Source organism: Neopelma chrysocephalum, unplaced genomic scaffold (genome assembly GCF_003984885.1).
Source record: "Neopelma chrysocephalum unplaced genomic scaffold, ASM398488v2 Primary Assembly neopelma1_65, whole genome shotgun sequence".
Classification (NCBI taxonomy): domain Eukaryota; kingdom Metazoa; phylum Chordata; class Aves; order Passeriformes; family Pipridae; genus Neopelma; species Neopelma chrysocephalum.
The window spans coordinates 3,401,831-3,419,776 of NW_020897722.1; the positions used below are offsets into that span (position 1 = coordinate 3,401,831).

General features: G+C 45.7%; 1 long non-coding RNA gene across 1 annotated transcript; it reads right to left on the bottom strand.

Moving 5' to 3' along the window:
* Positions 1–1,362: 1,362 nt before the first annotated feature.
* LOC113967846 lies at positions 1,363–2,152 on the bottom strand. The gene is made up of 3 exons (XR_003534300.1): positions 2,088–2,152; positions 1,805–1,860; positions 1,363–1,424 (listed from the first exon to the last, which is right to left on the bottom strand). It is a non-coding gene; the product is annotated as an uncharacterized LOC113967846 (long non-coding RNA).
* Between the last annotated feature and the right edge of the window lie 15,794 nt (positions 2,153–17,946).

The window sequence follows — 17,946 nt, forward strand, 5'->3', positions numbered from 1 at the left end:
AAGGCACAGGCATCGCTCAGAAGTATAACAGGGTCCTGAGCCATAGCTCTTGGTAGAATCAGGGTTGGATTGGACTGATGGCCTTCTAGGAGCAAAGTGTTAAGGAAGAAGCTCTTTGAAAGTTGATTATCTATCCCAGCAAATAAAGACAAGCCTCAACACAGTGCTGTTGGATTAGTGTATAGGTTGTTTGCACATGCTCTGTAAAGCTTTGCTATATGCTACTGATCTACGAGCATTCAGATGACTGAGAAGCTGTTTGTGGGTGGCTGTGCAGCGAGGAGAGATGGAAAACTGGGAAGCTCTCCTGTGAGAAAACTGCCAGGAGATGAGAGCTTACATATTAGAGGGAATGACCTGAACAAATACTCCGGGGAAGGAAGGGAGACAGCTCATATCAGCTCAGTGATGGCACCTCTTCTTTTGGCAATCTGGCCCCTTGCAATGGAGAAGAAGTGGATGGGACTCCGGAGCAGAGCTTTTGTGAAGGTTTTCATAGGATTGAATACTGCAGGAACTATATGATTTCCAGTTGACTCTTCTCAGATTTAAGACAGAAGTCAGAAAGGAGGTTCCTGCATTTTCAGGGTATAAATAGCCTGATGGAAGCATACAGGAGCTCTTTTTGGTATGTATGATGGACTCAGAAAATTTTATTAAAAAATGATAGGAATTTATCCAGCTACTCCTGCAACAAGCTCCCCAGCCTCTCTTTAATGTGTATGTAATGACAGCTACTCGTGCTTCAGGTGGATCACAAAACTCACCCGAGAGCCAAAATGGTTCTTTCCATTCTCTACAGAGACAATCTTTTCCTTTTAACTTGAAATTTGCTATCACAGATTTGATTGTCTGCTTAAAAAAAAAAAAGGAAGAAAAGTGGTACATTAACTTGCAGAGAGAAGAGAGGAGCTAAATCTGAGACCTCTTATCTGAATCTTCTTGATGCCTAAGTGCTGGATAATTGGAATTGCTGTCTTAGCCATAAAGGCTGTTTTGCTCAGATGTTCCTGACCTCATATAGTCTTCTCCTTCCTGCTCCTCTAGCACAGATCCCTGGTTCTAGGATCTCAGGAGATACGTGAAATCTGACCTTGAATGGAGAGAGATCCCACAGAAACTTCCTAGAAGCCAGCAGAAGACAAGTGCTTTGCAAAATGAGAAACCCAATCTCTCTGGAGTCAAGAGCTGTTCAGAAGCAGCGTCACACAGCCGACCACATGATCCAACTTTCCCTTAGCTAAGACTTTTGACAACCATAGTTCAAACCCTCCCAGTCAAAGCATTTCCTATCATCAGGCAGGTTTTTAAGAGGGAAACAGTGTGTGAAATAGTCATGTTGTTAAGAGCAGGGCTATCTACTGTGGTCCTTTTCTTGTGCTAATTATGTGTGCATAGGATGGGTGTGCAGAGCTTGAGTCCACCTGCAGAAACATAGATGAGTCTATAAAGAAGAATAACTATTAGTGGTTGCTGATATTCAAGAAAAGACAGCTTTCCCCATGGATATCTTGTTTAGGTACTGCCCGGAGGGCAAATAGTGAGGACTCAGCAATTCTGAACGTCAGCTTACATATTTAGGAACCTCATGTCAAATGCCTTCTAATATATAGCAAAAAAAAAAAAAAGGTCATTTGACAGTGAAAAATGGGGAGATGTGAACAGCTGAATCTGTTCTCTTCCACTGACTCACCAAGGGACTTGGAGCGAGTCACCTTATTTCTCCATAATTCAAACACTCCCTTGTAAAATGAGGCCAGCAGCAAAGCAGGTGCAGCATTTTCTGTAGTGCTCAGGTCTGTACCTGCTGATGTGTGTTTTGGCTGGGTTGCACAGAAGTTTTCAGTTCGGAATAACGGTCTGTAGAGAGACATCAGTGTTTGTTAATCCATGCTTTATAATGTTCTGACATCTGGAAGGGCAGAGCAGAATCATTATTGTTAGGATGATGACCACTGTGTCCCTTATTAAGGGGAAATTAAAAATAGGAAGCGGTTATAATTATCATTTTGGACACCATTCCAGTGGCATCATCCTCAACGCAGTGCCAGGATTATAAAGTAATAGCAAAGGGAATGTCAATGTACAATTCCTTTTTTTCAGTGCAGCACAAGTGTAAGCCAGTAGGATCCCTGCTATCTCCTTCCCTGACATCCAGCCGTGCCTTTCCCAATATGGCTCGTTCCCACTTTCTGAGGTCCATTGTGACGTTAACAAAGGCAGCCCAGTGGTATTGTTACATCCAAATGATGGAAAGGGACAGAGAGAAAAAAAAACCAAAAAACAACAGAATCTCTAGAGATGAAAACAATCAGCTTGTACCGTTCCAGAGGGGAAGAGAAGAATTTCCCAGATAAAGATTTATCACTGTCCCTGTCTCCTGCTCTAAGGCAAAGTGCTGTTGCCTGTTCCAAGCTCACCAGTTTTGCTCTCCGCTCCACACAAGGAAGGGAGAACCCGCCTTTGGAAACTGCTAACCTTTTCCTGCACGGAAAACCAAACGAAAGCACTTTGTTTGGGAAAGGCTTGCGCTGGGATTCATAATAAGCCATCGTTGACGTGACAGACCTTGTTGTTGACTTGGAGCCAAATCTTGAGGTCCTTGCCTGAAGGATCAGCAGGATTTGACCCCAGGACTGTTATTAGCCTTGACATCACCAGCTCCTGACATGGGATAGTTTTCCAGTGAACTTGCTTGAGAATGTTTAGAAATGTCAAGTGGCCGAGCCACGAGGACACAAGAACGAGAAGGTATCAAATTCGCCCAATTGAACGGGAGAATTCCAGTCCTCCCCCTCGCTCTCGCTGGCGATGACAATGCTGCTGACAACGTATGTCAGGGGTGTGCCACGTTATCAGACCCCCTCTCAGCCCCAGCGCCCTCTGTCAGCACAGTCCACGTGTGAGATCCCTGCTAAGCGAGAGCAATGGGATCCCTACGTAGGCTCAGAGACCCGCAAGAGAACTGTTTCAGGACTAATTATTGTGGTGGTGGACAGAGTTTGTACCAAAGTTTTCACGCAGAGGATGGGACGCTGTGTGAGCTGGGCAGGAGCCTACAAATTCTGGTTGTGACGTGGTAATATTTTTCTAAAGGATGTTATGTCACACTGAGAGCTTTGAGAGTGGGGAAGGAGAGAGGCAGAGGAGATTAAAGAAGCTGGAGAGCTGTAGGCACTGATGTAGCACTCGTGAGGTGCAGCAATCCCCATACATTTATTTTTATTCCATAAAAACCAGAATTCTGTGATGAACTCCAGCAAAGGAAGGGCTGTGTGTTAATTAAAAGCTCTGGCCGAACTCTTTCTCCACACTGGGACCATCTACGGCACTCACTTCAATACTTGCAGAACAACTCAGCTCACCATGGTTTAAACCAAACTTCTCAACAACCTTTGCCATTCTCCATTGTCTTCACTGCGTTCAGTGCTGCCAACTTTCCTTGGATACATCCACAGCACAGTAAATCTTACTCTCGTGCTTCTAGACTCAAGCCGCCGTTCTGGTTGCTGACATTAGTCAAGGTCTAACAGGATCTACCATTCCATTCACGCCCCCAGAAGATTTGTACCACCCAGATGCCATTATCGAGTGAAACTCCCGTTGTTTCACACAGCTAAAATCAGTTCCACTAACAAAAATGATAAGGTGTCAGAATCCGTATCGATCACGTATATCCACCCATCTATCTTGCCATCTCTCCGCAATTTCCGCAATCCTTGAGAGCACCACTTGTTAGTGTGCTGCAGGAACTCATCCAAAATGCTTTAATATCCCTAAATTAATCGTGGAGGATTCACCTTCCCTTCCATCAGGGAAAACAAAAGCTTGAAATTCAAGGGGAGGGCTGCAATGTACTCGGCTGATTGGCTGGAAGATGCCTTCTCACCCACACGTCCTGCTCGGTAACATTTCCAAATATTTTTGAGCAAGCTGAAAACAATCGTGTTGGAGGGGCAGGGGGGCTGCTAATACCATATCGGTTTCACATTCTTAGGAGAGTTCCCAGCCCACCAATCTGCCATCCTATATCGGGCAATGAGCCTTCAGCTGGAAACTTTACCCTGGCTCTACCTATTGTCCAATGTTTTCCTTCCTGCCAGATGATTGGAATCACACCAGTTGTTAATTTTACACCTGCTGTTTGTGAATATCCCTGGGTGACCTTTCCGACAACAGCTACCACGGGGGATTTTGCAGCGGAGAGATGCACATACATCCAGGCAGGAGCAGATAGAAAGGGAACAGGAAGGGGCTCCTGATGAATGATGAGGGATTAAAATAGCTCTTGCTGGGGCCATAGTGGGATATCGGACAGCAGGAATGATGAAGCGGATGTTTAAAACATAGGGAAGTGTCGCTCTAAGCACAGAGGGCAAAACAGTGTTAGCAGATCCCTTCCTCTCTTCAGCTCTCTCCTTGTGCCCAGCTGGCTCAGCAATGCAACCCCAAGAGCTTCTTGCAAAGGAAAAATGTCTCCCTGAGATGCTGAAGCCAAGGTCTGGAAAGTCTGAAAACTCTCTTATTTGGGAATCTGAAAGGAGTATCTGCCCTATGGCCCCATTCATCACTTCTTACCTTGGTGTAACTGACCCTAATGCCTGGAAGGGATTAATCACTCCAAGAGGGATGTGCCAGTACACCGTGGACAGGAAAAGCCATTGGCTTCTCAGTCCTGAATTCTAGCTGGTCTGAGGAAGTCACAGGTGCTCAGATATCACTGTGACCAGCTTTAATACTCAGATTAGGTTAAACAGATCTAGCCCACATTAGAACTGCTGCATTAAGAGCACTCTGGTTATTAAAAATGATTTATGGGCCAGAGATAGATCAGAGGAGAAACTGCAGCCACGTCACCTCAACATTTCCTACAGCAAGCTGGTACTTGGCTGTTGAAAGTGGAGTAGTATACAAATAGGCACAGAAGATGGCAAATTTTCCTCTGAGGGAATACTGAATATTGGATAAACAACACAGTGGTGGATGTCTGCTGAGTGGTAGCAGATGTTCAGGGATGGGCAAGCCTGACCCTTGTGGAGGAGAAATCACTGATGTGGATATCAACACAATTCTGTGTGTACAGTGCTCAGTCACAGGCCTCCATCCTCCCTCATACTGCAGTGATCAGTGTGCCAAGAAATCTCTCTCCCAGGGATTTCCACTCGGCATAACACACCCTTTCACTGGAGAATGGCTCTGGCTCAGGATCTGATTCCATTCAGAGATAATGGGGCAAATCTTGCCTCTGTCCTCTAACCTGGCCAAGCACAACTCAAATGGAAAAAGCCTTCTCAGATCTGAATCCCAGGTCCAAACCAAGTTGCCTCCAACTCCTGTAACTTCTCACTACAGGACGAGGGGACCCCATGCTGTTATAGAGCCCATCTTGCCAGTGAGGCTCTCACCACATCTAAGCTAATGAGCATCCCACTGCACCTTGTGCAAAATGGGAACTCTGAGGGTTGGCCACTTCCCAAATTTGAAGAAAAATGTTCTGACAGTCTAAACTCCTGCTGTAGTTTGAACCCCAGATGAAATTGCTCACAGCTTCTCCCAATCGAGTGTGGAAGATACGACCATTTCTGCAGAAAGCCCGTCTACAAACCCCAGGGGAATAATCCCAACATGCCTCTCAAAAAAACAGGATGTCCTTGATGCATCATTTTCCTGTGGCGTTCTTGCGTGTCCTTCTTCTGAGACTTTCATGCCACCAAGCCACCAGTTTCTAAATGCTCTTGGCCAAGAATTCACTCAAATGCATGGACAGCTGCAAACAGTACGACGTGCCTTGGGCAGCACTGGAAGGGGTCTGTGTGTCACGCATCTCCACACTCCTGGAAACCAGGGGAACAATAGTTGTTGCTGTTGTCCCTCAGCTCAGTGAAACCCATGGCTGAAGATCGGGAATGGCAGATGAGTTTCTCTCTGCAGCCTCATCAACACGCTAATGGCTATCTGCATCTCTGGATTCAGTTCTGTCCCTGGCCAACCCAGTTTAGAAAAAGTTTTGTTTTTCTTGGGCTGGTTTTGTTTACAGCCGCTTGACCGAGGCAGAGAGTTCACCAGCAGCTGAATGCAACCCAGGCTCTCCCAAGTGTACGTTCTCCAGTGAAACATCTGGTTACAAGGCAAGGTCAAATGGGCCTGAAATGGGAGAGGGCCACAGATTCTCTCTGCTGAGATGCAGCCAGCTGGGAAAAGAACAGGCTTTTCTGGGTATGTTTGAGCATTTGGCTGGGAAAAGGAAAAAGAAGAAGAAAGAAACAGATACTGCAGAAAAATCCAGGGATCAAGAGTCTGGTTCTTTTATTGGTTAAAAATCAAGACCACCCTAGTTGCCACATGAATTGCTGTCTTATTTAGCAGGAATTGCAGTTGTTCCCAAACAGACCGAAAGTCTCTTCAGATCCCTCATTTATACATATTTACCAGTGTATATATATGAATTCCTCAATTCCCCACTATCCCAGGATTACCTCAGATGGACGTCTTAGGCAGAAGACCTTCTTTCCACTCTGTTTTTTCTACTATTTACCTCTCACCATTGCACTAGAGCCAGAAGGATGAAGACAGATCTGACCTGCAGCACACTGCAAACCCTGATCTCATAAGTTCCTTAGGACAAGGACCACCCAGTTGAGGACAAATACCACAGTGTTCGTCCAGCACCTGCACCACTGGTGCCCAAGTCAGTGTCTGGATGCAATAAAGACACAAATAACAACATTGTTCGTGACTGGGGCGAGAGGTCCTGCAAATCAAGAAACCATTCAGGAAGCCTAAAGAACAAATCCTTCCACGCAGCCCCAGGGAATGTTAGCAGCAATCTAAGATTTAGGATTTCCTTGTTTTTAAAAAGAGACTTGTTCCTCAGAACAAGATCAAAAAAAAACCCCATGTGAACTGAATGAACCAAGCACACATAACACTGACCAAGAGAGAAAGCTTATCATGGAGGCACAGCAGAAACTGGTGAACTGGGACTGATTCATGGACTACCAAAAAAACAGTGGAAAATACTAAATTCACATTATGGTGTTTGTGCTGCATGAGCTGACCAGCCCTAATAATACTAAAGCTTAGTACATGATTTTCAGAGAGAAACAAGTGAAGAATAATTGTCTGAGCATGGGACCAGTCACTATTTCTGAGCTGTGATGCTTCCTCCTTTGGGACCTTCACTAAATCTCTTAACCTGTTTGTGCTTGAGGATCCTTCTCTAAAAGGATAAGGACAACAGCAGTCACTCACCTACTTCAGCGGGCAATGAATGATTCAGAAAGCTCTCATCGACCTCTTCAAGTCCTACACACAATGTCCGATGTGTCATGCAGCAGGTCGCATCAGCCAGAAAGCTATCATCTCTTAATGGGTGATGGACAGGGCAAAGCCTGTGGAAGGACCTGGCCTCTGGAACTCTGTCCTCTGGCATCTCTATCCAAGCTGGGAATGGTTTGCAGAAGGATCCACTTTCCCGTGGAGGGGGTATGGAGGGGGGGGAACAGCCTGTGCTGAGTGTGTGGCTGCCATTGCACTGGGCCGTGCTGGAATCCGGACGTCGGGGGCAGAGGCATCTTTTGAGGCTCAGCACATCAGCTGCTGCCTTCATGCACCAGAAATAAAGGGCTCCAAATCCGAACCTGGAAGCCAACCAAAATACCAGAAGATCGTGGTGCTTCTCGTGTGCATAATCTCATGCCTAATTTGCATGCACCGCTTGTGTATCTTAATCCCAGCTTTCCAGGGGATGCTGTCCCATCCCTGATCCCATCAGCAGCTGGACTCCATCTGCCCAAGTGAAAGCCACAGTTGCACCCTGCTTGGATTTTTTCCACCACACTGCTGGATGCAGCTGTTACCCAGGCCCCTGCCTTGTGCAGTCTTTTGTTGAATGCAGAGATTTTCCTTCACAAGCTCGTTACCATTTCAGTCACCCTTCAGACTGCCCAGACACGAGCAAGCTCTGGTCTGGAGTCACTGCTCCAACAAACACCATCAGCACTTCATAGCACATAGTGCTGGCTGGAATCTGCCTGGCTTGGGGCACAGATCCGGTGCATAGCCCCTCACAGACCAGCCAGTTATTCATAACAGCCCATACAGGGCACATCTGGGGTGGGACTCAGACATGTTTGGCAGTGCATTAGGAAAGGGTATATTTGCAAACACACAGACTCAGATTTGTTAGGACACACTGGGGAGTTTAAGGGTAGAAAAAGCCAATTGGGAGCACTAAGTATGCACACGTGAGAACTCACTGTAGAAACTGGGCTTGAGAAGAAACACAGGAAAATGTTGATTCATCTGCACCCCTTTCCTTCTCTTCTGTCTTTTCCCTCATGATGGGAACAGTCTCTCTAGAAAAACCTCATCTTGTATCTTTCAGTTGTGATAAAGGAACCTTCCAGCTGCTTGCCTCAAACCCACCTGTGAGTGCATTAAGAGCAGAGTTTTATCATAATGTAAATGGTCAAATAGTTCCTTTCTCCTGTCTACCTCTTCCTGGTAGGTAAATTTGGGTCATTCTCACCCTTTGCTGGGAAAAACAACTTCTTTACCTGTTAAAGTTGTACCAAAGTAGGTAGTAAAGTTTGTTGAGGCCTCGCCTCTGTATGCTGACAGGAGGGAGGGAAACTGTCTGGGATTTGGGCATTTCTCTTCCTCTTTCTTTAAGAAGTGTTTTGATCAAATTAGTAAAACCGTTCATTCTCTCTGTCAATCCTTAACTTTATTTTTGTTACTTCTAGACAGCTTGGAACATCCCTTCCTTGGTGACATTCACTAAATCTGTCTCAGCAGCCAAACCTGCTGCCTCCCAGCACCCAAGTAAGAAAGACAGTCCTGTGCAGTTGGATCTGGCATCGCCTGGGGAGCAACAATGAACCCATCCACCCCTGCCTCTCTGCAAAGAGCTCCTGCTGCCCTCTGGTCCTGAGAGGAGACATCCTCCAGCACTTCATCCCAGCTGGGAATGATCTCTGCCCCACTCCCCTTGGCTCTTGTTCACGAAGGGCCATCCCTGAGCTCCTGAGCTGGGAGCAGGGAGTGCTGTGGGGACACCTCCATCGCCTCCCCATACCAGTGGTTTAAGGGTGCTGACTGAAAGCATCCGCTGTGCCCGGGCAGCTGTCCAAGCACGTTGAGTGCAAGCTCAGTTACACTTCCACAGGCTGGGATCACACTCCTGGATCGCCGACCCTTGATTGCACCGGGCGAAATCCCGAACCAGGGAAACTGCCCTTAAAGCTTCTTCCCTCTCTAGTTGTTCACAGCAGGGATAAGTGAGGCCTCATCTATAATCACCTAAAACCATCACATGATTCATGCTCTCGCAGTACAACAGCTGAGCACGCTGCAGGATACACGGCAACACACACTGGTGATGCACCATTACACACTTCCCCAGTGCAAGCCCTGTTGAAATGCTGCCATCAAATTATTTCAACTGATCAAAGCTGGAAAAAAATAGAATATTAAAGCCCCAGATAACAAAATTAATAAGAATAAAAGCATGTAGGTGAGAATTAAGAAGGCATTAACATTCTGATGGCATCTGCTGCCTAAATTAAACTACAGGGAAAAAAAATGAGTTCAGCTGACGCTCAGGATCAGGACAAATAGTTCTCAAATGGAAATTACAGTTTTGAAAATTATGCACCAAAAAAGGATCCAATTTAGGACATTTCTGATTTGTGAAGTTCTTTCTCCAGGTGGGGATCTCAGGCTTGACTGGAGGGCTGGCAACATGATTGGCAAGATGCTGGAGTTGCTCAGTTCCTGCATCCCACAGCACGACCAAACTGGCCCAGAGCCCAGCTGGGCCAGTGTCTTGTCACCTCCCTGATCCTTCTGGGGCTCTGTCCCCTTTTGGAACTGGACCATATGGATATGGTGTGTAAAGTGTGTTTCATTCATGCAGACACCATCAGGGAAAAAGAGGAGGAATTAGGCCTGGATTTTCAAAGGAGCTCAGTGTTAAATTACGTGAATAACTGCATCAGTAATTTACATGAGCAGTTACTGTGACAACTAATAGTGAACACCTTAAGTAGCCAGTTGAGCATGTAATGGCCTGAGTTATATGCAGCATCATGTCTCTTTGGCACACCAAATTAGGTGTGTATACACATTTTGCATGCCCTAAAGGACTTCTACCTCAGCAACGAGCCTCAATTTCACAGCACAAGCCTGATCTCAGCAGCCTAGCACAGCACAGCCAGTTTATGCAACACAGAGAGCTGGCACGAACTCCAGGCCCAGGTTGGAATGGATCTTCAGACAGCTAATTAATTTTTACTGCTCCTTTGTGAACTGTAAATTACCCTTCATTTCCTAGATTTCTGTCCCATTTTTCGCCCGCCTTTCTCTAGTGAAGCAGTAAAAAGGGAAAAGTGCCAATAATGGGTTCTCGTTGTGATAAAAGCAGCCACGACTCACTCCCACTTTGAACAATGCTCTGCTTATGACCAGAATATAAAGGCAATTGGGTTTCAAGAAACTATCCAGAGATAATGACTTTTCTTGGAGATGGGAGGATACGAAGAATATTTTATAAAAAGAGGGGCGGGAGGAGTGTCTGATTTTGCAGGACAAGCACAACCGAGTTCTTCTCCTGCAGAGGGTTAAAAACAAGATAAATAATCTTCACTTACAGACCAACTTCATCAGTATTGCCTGCACAAGAGAGAAGGGAAACTGCTTACAAGGCTGAACTGCTAACAGCCTCCCCTTCTCACTCAGACAGGAAAGAAGAGCCTCTCCCCCAGAAAGAGTGACCTTCAGACCACACACACACACACACCAGAGTCTTCGAGAGCAGCCCCTGAGCAAACAGTGCCAGAGCAAGGATGGGTGGCTTTTTTTCAGTACTGCCATGACCCTGTTCAAAGACTAAAGCTGCTGATTCTGTTGAATCCAGATAGCAACACCCTGCCAAGAAAAGATCTACTAATATATACAAGCCATGGTTCCAGTGTATATTCATTGCTGATGCCACTTTTCATAGAATCACAGAATGGTTTGGGTTGAAGAGACCTTGACCATCTTGTTCCACTCACCACCATGGGCAGGGACACCTTCCACTTGGCCAGGTTGCTCCTAGCCCTGTCCAAATTGGCCTTGAACACTTCCAGGGATGAGGCATCCACAAGCTCTCTGGGCAACAAAATTAATCCAAATTTGCTATCTTCCCCCACACAGTTACCAGAGGCAGAAGCAGCTGTAGGGAAAAGATCATAACACACCTGAGATGAACTTTGCACGGGCGCTGCTGAAATTCAGGACAGCATCAGCATGGTGAGAGTCACTTCACCCTTGTGTCAGGACACAGCATTTGCATTAAATCTGCGAATAACAAAAAGGTATTACTGGAATTTTCATGTGGTTACATCTCCCAAATGCCCCTTGAAAGGCCATGGCCGCAAGAACATACGGAAGATCTCCGGGTCCATGCTGTTGGGATGCTGCAGGAATGAGAACACGGCATTGCTGGGGTGCGTTTATGGGGCCTTCAGCATATTAGATACTTATATTGCAAAACACCACATTCCTCAGCTCTGACGGAGCCTCTTTTATCTCAGTGGCAGATTCCTGAGTCGCAATCGCTGCCAGATGAGTGCACAGTGAGTTAATGGCCACAGACCCTGAGCTTCTCTTGCTTCAAGTCATTTACCCAGAGCACCAGTGACGTTATTGTGTTCAGCCCATATTTACTACAGCTACAAACTGATTCAGAGAAACCTGGAGTACAGGATTAATCATTACTCTTGGGATGTTGAAAATGGATACCAGAACGGACTTCCAAATTAGGTATCTAAAAGTCCTGCATCTCCCAGGAGAGCCCCATTACATCTCCCTACTCCTTCTAATGGAATCTATAGTATGTGAGCACGGCTTTGCCTCCCACAAGCCCTCCCTGCATAATTATCCCCAGCTCAGATTGCTGCTCTCTGTAATGGCTGGAGAACCACTTTCTTCAGGCTACTGAGATGTAAAGAGGAAATGTTTATTGCAAAATGCAAGTCAACCACAGCCAGTGGGTCTGGGCCATGGTGGAGGGATACAGAAATGGCTTCTTCTTCTTTTTTTTGCCTCAGAAATAGAACCCACTAAAAATAGCAGTTCCTCAGGAACAAGACTGCCTGAAAATAGCTGTTTCTCAGGAGCAGGGCTGGCTGCTTCTGAAAGAAGTAGCTATTAATGTATAATTGTCCCTGAGGCTGGTTTCTGAGAAAATGCTGTACATACAGAGGGCTGTAAAGAGTTATGTTCACAGCAGGGAACACAGGCACCCCTCTCTTGTCAGAGGTCCTGTAAACTCCAGTAGTTCACAGCAGTGCATTTGGTTCACTAATTGTAGGCACAGTTAGATCCATCACAGCACTGGGAAGTATTTCCCTCCGTTCTGGTTAAAGCAGCACTCTGGGATGCTCTTATTAGCTAGACCAGTAAATGAGAAAGCCTCCATCAGCTCTCATCAAACCCACACTGGTTCCTCTCTCAGGACCGAGAAAGCCTGATGGGACAGAGCCAGCTTTGAAACTCTGGCGCTCTCTTTCCACAGAAGATCCAAGAACTTTGTTGAATTGCAGGTTGTGCAATCTACTTCCAATTTCCTGCTCTACTCAGCACTTGGAGTTTTCTCGCGCAGATGCTACAGGGCAATAAATCTTCTGAAGAATGGCTCTGCATTTCTCCCACTATGGTGTTGCCTTATAATGAGGAAAGACAAATTGCTTGTGAGATTGGCTGATTGGTTGGTTATTCCCTAAAATGTCTCACTCATCCCTCTCACAACACCATGGGTTCAACAGCTCATTTCTTTTGCCTTCATTTTCCTTCCCAGCACAGGCAGCCAATATCTATACAGAGGCCATTCTCCTCCTGTTCTTCTCCCCTTAAGGAAAAATCCATCTGGCCAAAAGCAGCAGAGATTATAAAAGGTCCAGAAAAGGCAAATTTTGCAAAGCAACAGCTTTAAGGAAACAGCAGTGCAGATGAAGCACAGAGGTGATCTGACTGCTGCCACCATTTCAGTCTCACACCACCAGTGCCAGAAGTCGTAGTAACCTCTGCTGAGAGCATCCTTGGATCCCAAAGGCTGTAGGACTGGGCTGTGTCATCACTGGATGGAAATCTGTAGACTGCTCCTTCCAGGCTTTGCTCTAAGTGCTGCTTCAAGTCATACCTCTCCTTTGTTTATTGGTGATCTGACACTTCAGCATTCCAAAAGCAGGAGAAGCAGCTTTCTGGAGGAAGTGTACAGCTGAAGTTCTACTCCCCTAGTAGCCCAAGGCAAGTCTTTTAGCTCAAGAAATTACTCTTTCTTTTCCTGACTGAATTCCAGCAAAAGAAATGTCACTGTGCTTGTCCTTACACCTTTCCAGTATGGAAACTACCTCTAGTTCCCTGAGAAGGTTTATCTTGCAGAGTGTGACAAAGACCAACATTCTCAGAGTTCATTTTAACCTCGTTTGCTCAGGAGGGAGCCCCGGAGAAGCTGCAGCCAGGCTAATTAGACACACCTACAGCTGTAGGAAACTTGTAAAACATAAAATACAGAGTGCCAGAAGTCTGGTGTCTGACATGGCCAGGTAAAACTAGAGCTGGGACACATCCTGCCACACCATTAACTGATCTTTCCCTTCTCTGTTGCCAAGGGGTTTGTTATATAATCTAAACTGCACACATAAAGGGAAAGTTACATAAAATATAGATATATCAATATCCTCCTTGCCTTTTTATTTTGCTAAAGTTTTGAAAAATGCCTTGGGATCCTCAAAACCAATAGCCCATGAAAGACAGAGTGCTTGATTTCTGTTTGATAGCAGCAGGGCGAGGATTTTTTTGCAGCACTGATCAGTTTGATTAAACAAGCGTTTAGTTGCAGCCGTCATACAGTGCTCATTAAAAAATACTCTACATTTGTGTAGCATTTATCATCCAAGAATCTCATCATGTTTTACAAAATGTCATTAATTAAACTCTACAATTCCCCTCAGAGAGGGATAAGGAAAATGAAGAGTTGCTTTAATCCATCACTGAACTGCAGCAAGCGCTGGGTTAGAGGAAAGCAGCTTTTCAACAACACACAGCAGCACTGGATCAGGAAGAGAAGATCCCCAGGCAAAGTCACCCAGGGAATATATCACACACCTTGTGTTTGCCTGAACTGTGCAATTCCACTATAAGTTAAATGCCAATTCTTGCGCTGAAGAGAAGAGGATGATTTTTCTCCCCCAAACCGCTCCCCAGGTTTATATCTGAGACACTTGGCAGGACAACACACCTTCCACTGAATGCCCAGCAGTGCTAAAGCCCAGGGACAGCCACGACCCTGCCCGGGACCCAGGAGGTAAAAAATATAAAGCCACACAGCCACAAATTGCATCTCACAGTACTGGAATGCTGTGCAAGCTGGTGCTTAAAGTAGAGGGAGGGTAAAGTCCCCTTAATCCCTTGCTTACTTCCCTCTCCCCTCCCAATCAGTAAATCCACACCTGTTAAAGGTCACCCTGAAATGAAATACATTTGAATGCTTCCTGCTGCAGCTTGGCTCCCCTGTCCTGGTCCCCTGTGATCCCTCCCAGCTCAGCTGCAGAGCAGGAGAGGGAAGGGGGTGCCCACGTGCTCCGCCTGAATGTCAGAGTTGCATGGCTGAAATCCCACCCGACTTTTAGCTGATCTTTAGAGAGGAATCTCCCTCTCACCCCGGCTTTAGGAGGTGTAGGATAACATGGCCACTGGGCAAGCCTGATTAGACAGATCTGTTATGCCACTTTCACTACCTTGGAAAGAGCTAGAATTTGATCTGGAGCAGACTGGGGAGAGAGTGCAAAGGATCGCTATTTGTAAGTGAAGTGTGACAACAAAACCACAGGGATCTGTGCCAGGAGAGAATGATGCAAACAGACACCTGTGCATCCACTGCACCACAGAGCACTGGGAAAAGGGAGGACAGATGGAGCAGCAGGAATCTCACCAACTCAGTCACCAACTAATCAACACAGCCATGAATCCCAATGGTAACTGCATCCATGGACTGGAGAAAGAGGCATGGACTAACTCTCTGGAAGGCCTGGGTTACATGTGCCTGGCTGGGGCTGAGCTGTGGCTCTCCCTCTGCAGCCCCACAAATCTTCTGATTCCTGTATGTCTTCCAAGAAGATGTTTATCTCACTCACTGGTAAAACACTGAGGCCTCACCAGGGCAGTTGTGCTTCTTGGCTCCTGAGCACTTGCTTCAGTCTCGTGTCACCTTGCTGTCACAGATGAAGTGACTGCAGCTGTCAGGAAGAAACAGAAAGCCTGGGATACAAACCCTTCCAGTGCTCAGTGGGGAGACGTGCTGGGTTGAACTGGAGGCTGGTTGTGGTCTGAGATCTGCAGGAAACATCATCAACAGATGCCACAGGGCTGTGGAGACAATAATACCCAAAACCACCAGTGCCTCTGGTCTGAGTAAGACTCAGGTCAGCAACTGATCTTCTTCCAAAACACAAAGCAGGAGAGGGAGAACAGCCATTGACTGCTTTAGCTGGGAAGGTCAGAGAGACAATTTCCATGCAAGGCTATGGAAGTGCTGAGCATTTTCATCAGATATAAATGTGGGAAGAGAGGAAAAGTACAAGGATTGTGCTGGAGGAACTGACAGTAGATTCAAAGATAGTAACAAGGTGATTTTTTTAAGCCTCTGTCACACTATTTAATTAGTCTCCAAATTCTCCCCCGATAACATGAGGCCCGTTTGTACAGCCCTCCTGCTGGGCCACTCACACTCAGCCAAACAGACACATGGATGAGATGGGATTCATCACACCAACCTTCCCCCTGCTCAGGGAGGCAGATCTGCCTGCACAGATGGAAGGTGTGTTCAGCTCTGCCTTTCTGGACTGACACCATCGTGCCCTTCCCTGTGGGTACATGTCTTTCCTCTTTTTAGCATGAGGAAACTGGTTTTTACTGGTCTCTGGTTTTATTTCCATGTTTGTCTCTGGGAAGCAGCCTCAGATACAGCTGTTGCTGCATCAGATTTATCTCTGTGAAAATTCCTGCTTTGGTTTTGCAAGTGTTTTAATTAACGTACATTATTTTAGTACACTTTACTACTGATAGCATGTAATTATCTCCCCACAGGTATATATTTAGCTAACCAGCAGGCTGATCAAAGACCTATAAAATAAGGTTCTTTTGTAACTGACACCAGATACAAGCAAGATGGGACCAAAGGAGGAGGGAGGAATCCCCCCCTTCCCCAGTCCTAAACCCGGGGCTCAAATTTCTCCACTTGAAAAGATAATCATAACATTACCTTACATATTTTATCAGAGGAGCATGAAGATGCATCAACACTCAAGTGCTGTGAAGGAGAAAAGAACTATGTACATACTAAACTATTAATCATTGGTAAGTGATCTCCTCTGCAAAGTGTTTTGAGGTTGACAAAGGAAAATGGCTCTGTAATAACACAGAGCAAGCAATCTGCTTGCAATCACAGGTTAATTCTCTCAACTGCTTTTGCCATGTCAATCCCTAGGTATTATTATCTCTGCAAGGCAATTCACCATTTTCCTGAGGAATTCTGGCCATGGAAGAGATTGCAAACTCCATACCCTTTTCTTATCCTGTTCAATGCCTGAGTCTGGTTTCCACTGCAAGCACAATTTTAGATGAATTAGGTTGAGAGCTCAGCAGCCACCCTGCTCTCACCACACCAAACTGTTCATACAATTAAAAATAACTGACTGGATCAAGCAACCTGGGACAATACCTTTTCTCCAAATTACTGGCTGATAAAACATGCATCTCTCTTTTGAGTTCTTGAAGTGCCAGTAGCTCATGATTTCTCTCTCCTTGATGGCTGCAGCTCCTTAACCTGTGCTGGTGGGAAGACATCAGGTTGAAATGAGTGTTTTGGAGCCAAGAGTCACCCTGTGCCAAACCACATGTTTCAGAACCGTATTTGGTCCACAAACCACCAAAGGTTTGATCCTTTATTAAAAGCACTGGGTGCTTTGTCATCAGTTTCAATGGGGGCAGGACCATTTAGGTAAATCCTCGTCTCTTGACCTTCTTGAAGGCCACTCTGTGCCACCTCACACACCTATGGACAGTGTGTTTGCACATTACTACAGTACCACTGACCATTCAGGTGAGACCCTGAGTTTTCAAAAGTTAGCACACAGAGCAGGAAAAATGATCCCAGCCTCTGGGGCAGGCTCTTTGCTTTGTTGTTTTTTGAAGTTGTGCTTTTTACTTCTCCTTTTCAGCAACTTAAATGAAGAGTGTTACTTTAACTTTTCAGGCCACAACTGAATCTTTGGACTGAAAGCTGCAATATTATGTGTTACCCTTGTTAGTGGAGGAAGAAAACCTCTTTCGTATCCATTGACGTCTTTTGCAAAATATTCTGTGTATTTTGAGTTTGTTTCTATTTCTACTTCTATTATTTCTATGCCATTACTTACGAACTTCACAGCATTTTCTTGAGACGTCTTCACTGAAATGAAAACCTCAGGGCAACACTCCATTAGGCTTTTATTTTTAGAGGTTGGGTTAAACCTTCTTGAAATCAGTAGGTTTAACTGCATTCCTTTATTTAGGGTAGCTGAAGGAGACATTAAGTCTATTTCCACCCACATTATAAGATTACTCAAGAACCTGAAGGCTCTGGGAGGACAGTTTGGGGTAGGATATTAAAAGGAAAGAAGGTCACATGTGGATGGACTCTACAGTTCAGGTGGAGGAAGAGACAGAAAGATGGAGCATTGAAACAGGCAGGGAACGGAAACTTCAAAGAGCCTGAATAATCAGTGATATAAAACCTGGACTGAATACAAGCATTTGGGGTCACATTGATGCTAGGAGCAGGTCTGGAGCTCTAAGCAAGGAAATTGGCCCTCAATGCCTGATTTCTTCTGTGTTTAGGAAAGAAGGGCTGTGAGCATT